This window comes from Neofelis nebulosa, chromosome 6 (genome assembly GCF_028018385.1).
Source record: "Neofelis nebulosa isolate mNeoNeb1 chromosome 6, mNeoNeb1.pri, whole genome shotgun sequence".
NCBI lineage: Eukaryota > Metazoa > Chordata > Mammalia > Carnivora > Felidae > Neofelis > Neofelis nebulosa.
The window spans coordinates 134298552-134302255 of record NC_080787.1 but is presented as its reverse complement, the minus strand read 5'-3'; positions in this window follow the sequence as shown (position 1 = coordinate 134302255).

Below are 3704 nucleotides of genomic sequence, written 5' to 3'. Positions count from 1 at the left end.
ACAACTCAGGCAAAAACAGATGTCGGCGAGGATGTGGAGAGAGAGGATCTCTTTTGCATTGTTGGTGGCAATGCAAGCTGGTGCAGCCAGTATGCTGGAAAACAGTATGGAGGTTCCTCAAAAAACTAAAAATAGAACTATCCTACAACCCAGTATGGAGGAAATAGAACTATCCTACGACCCAGCAATTGCGTTACTAGGCATTTATCCATGGGATACAGGTGTGCTGTTTCGAAGGGACACATGCACCCTCATGTGTATAGCAGCACTATCAACAATAGCCAAAGTATGGAAAGAGCCCAAATGTCCATCGATGGATGAATGGATAAAGAGGTGGTATATATATATATATATACATATATATACATACAATGGAGTATTACTCGGCAATCAAAAAGAATGAAATCTTGCCATTTGCAACTACGTGCATGGAACTGGAGGGTATTATGCTAAGTGAAATTATTCAGTCAGAGAAAGACAAAAATCATATGACTTCACTCATATGAGGACTTTAAGAGACAAAACAGATGAACATAAGGGAAGGGAAACAAAAATAATATAAAAACAGGGAGGGGGACAAAACAGAAGAGACTCATAAATATGGAGAACAAACTGAGTGTTACTGGAGGGGTTGTGGGAGGGGGTATAGGCTAAATGGGTAAGGGGCATTAAGGAATCTACTCCTGAAATCATTGTTTCACTATATGCTAACTAATTTGGATGTAAATTTTAAAAAATAAAAAATAAAATTAAAAAAAAAGAAAGAAAGTGTTAAAAAGCAAAGTGTCCACAAGACTAGGCAATTAGCCCAGCAACTGCTGCTAGTGAGCAAGCAAGGATAAGAAAACACTTGATGGTCAACGTAGCAAAGTGAACATTACTGAATAATGGCAAGATGACTTCAGTATTTCAGTCAGGTGTGGTTTTTCTCTACCTGCTGAAAAATAGAAATTACTATGTATAAGCTTTTCATAGCATTAACACAGGGGGGAAAAAAGGCTTTTATTACTCCAGATTTTCCGAGGCATCCACAAATGTTGTGACAGGCATGTTTGCAGGCATAGAAGAAAGTCACACATCTGTCTATTCCAGTATTACATGGATAGTTGCAGTAGCCAACAGGAAAAAGAAATAGCTACCTCAGCAATGGGTATATTCAGGAAACATTTAAAGTCTGAAAATTTAGCAATTACCAAGATACAATTTTGTGAAAAACTGATAATATTAACATTTATGAAGTTCTTCCTGTATAGAAGGCACAGTTCTAAATGATTTTCATGTGTTATCATGGTGTCTTCTTATTTCTAATCTCATTTCTTTAGATTGTCCATAGCATAAGTGGTCTCAACACAGTATGCTTATCAGACCATACCAGGTCCCATTTTGTTGGCCCTGTTTCATTTCTGCTTCAACTCCAGAGACATCATGATATGACTGTCATTTTCCCATTGTGCTTCATTCTATCTTAAATATCTATTAACTCTGTCTACCTTAGTTCACACACACAGACCCACATCTTTAACTCTCCTTTACCCACTCAGCTTTAGTCCTAGCCAGCCTCCATTATAATCTTTTTTGGACTGATCCCTTAACATCAAATTAAGCCTTAGCTTTTTCCACAACAATCACTTTCAATTATCCTGATTGAACTGATTATTATAGTAATCGTCCTTATAATTTGGGTTATGGCAGTTCACAGCCATTCCTTGGACGGTGAACTTGACAAGGATTCCTTGATTGCCTGTTATATGCCCAAAGTATTACTGTTACACAGTATTCATGTGTAAACCCTGTCTCTGTTAATAAGGCAGCCAGGAGAGAAGAGACATAAAGCAATCAGAGAAAGTCATAAAACAATAAAATGTGCCTACTTTAATATAATTTTCCCCTTTGAAAGTTTCCCACTGCCACCTCCCTGCACACATGCTCCTGAGTTCCCACAGATTATTTCTCCTTTTGTCCCATCTTCATCTATGCAGATTTCTCTGCAGACACTTCCTTCATCTTGCATTTATTGTGTCCAATTACATGAAATGTGAGATCTAGCCCAGCACAGTAACAGACCCTTAGTAAATATCTTAGAACTGACCAGATGTGGAAATAATGAAGTTGTGCCCTTAGTTCCTCCTTTCTCTTTGGATGTTTCTAGGAAGGAGGGAGGAGAGGGAGACAGAGATGGAGAGAGAGAGAGACTGAGAGAAAGAAAGAGACAGACAGAGTGAAGCTGCCTCTCATTGTCCTAGCTGTGGACAGAATGTAAGCCCATCTGGGTGGTGGCTGAGTATTTTACAGGAGCAGCATGTATATCAGCCTTTTTAAATTCCTGCATCACTATTCCCTTCTACTATGCTCCATGGTGGCATTTGAAAGACCAGCACTTAAATAACAATGAAAATAAAGGACTTAGAGGCTTGTTTAATGTCTTTAAGTACTCTAATATGGTTTAATACTGCAGTACCCAAAACTCTAATTCAGGTCTAACAAGTAAAATGCAAACATAAATAATTATGGTCCCTAACCTTTTTTGTTTTTCCCTTCTTATACACTTAGAAAGAGAATGACATTAGGCTTTTATTTCATTTTGATTTGGACCATAATATCCTTTTCTCTTTTGGTGTTACCATACTTAAGAAAGTTTAAATACAGACTTACTCTTGGAGTCTGTAAGAGAGAGGCTGATAACCACATTGACTATGCCAATGTCCCTGCTCTGCCCCCAGAACCTCACTGAAGGGGAAGAGGCAGTCATTGATGGGACCAGAAATAGACCCCTGCTGGAGGGCAACCTGGCCATAGGTGAGGCAGGTCCAGTGCAGTGTCAAGAACAAAAGGTGCTGCCAGGCAGACCACACAGACTGTCTCTGTATGGAATTTGGTTAAGGCAATAAGAGAGAATAGTCAATGTGTGGGCAGTGAAAAACATAAAAATAAAATATACAAAGATGAGCAGAGACCAAAAGACTAGCACAATCACAAGGGTGAAATAAGATATATTGACCTGGAGCTGCCTGGAATCTTCAGGCACAACTTTCCTGTGTCCCTTAACCCAGGGATCATTGATCTCATTGCATTGTTGGAAGTGGCTGTAAGCTCCATGCCATTGATCTCATTGCATTGTTGGAAGTGGCTGTAAGCTCCAGACCTTCAAATGGCCTAAAGCAATACACATTTCCCTATGCATTCATTGTTGTGCTTGCCTCTCAAGTCTGATAATTACTTAGACTGCAATGCAAGGTCTCTACCAGGCATCTTTTCCCACCTGCAGCCTTCTGTCTTGGCAGAAACCTGAGATAGAAATCCTCCAGGAGGTTCTTGACAAATTTTCTTGCCTACAAGATAAAGCTCCATTGCTTCTGGTTGCTAACATGTCTGAGAAGGAGGTTAACACTGAGGAAAACAGAGAGAGAGAGGAGACAAACGGGGCCCTTGGTGACAGATCTGAACCTTTAAATAAACACGAAGCTAATTCTACTCCTGGACCTGCCATTATTCAAGATAAGGAACTCTGTTACATTTAAACTTGTTTGAGTTGAATTCCTATTGCGTTGTGGAACCTGTAGTTGGACTTTGGCAGTTCCCTGTCTCTTCAGTTGAAGATTTCTTATAGTGAAGATGATGGAGAAATTTGGGGAGCCACTGGAGTTTTCCTATGATAGGGGAAGATTTTAAGCATGGTATTTCGTACCCAGGCCTGGTTCCCATTG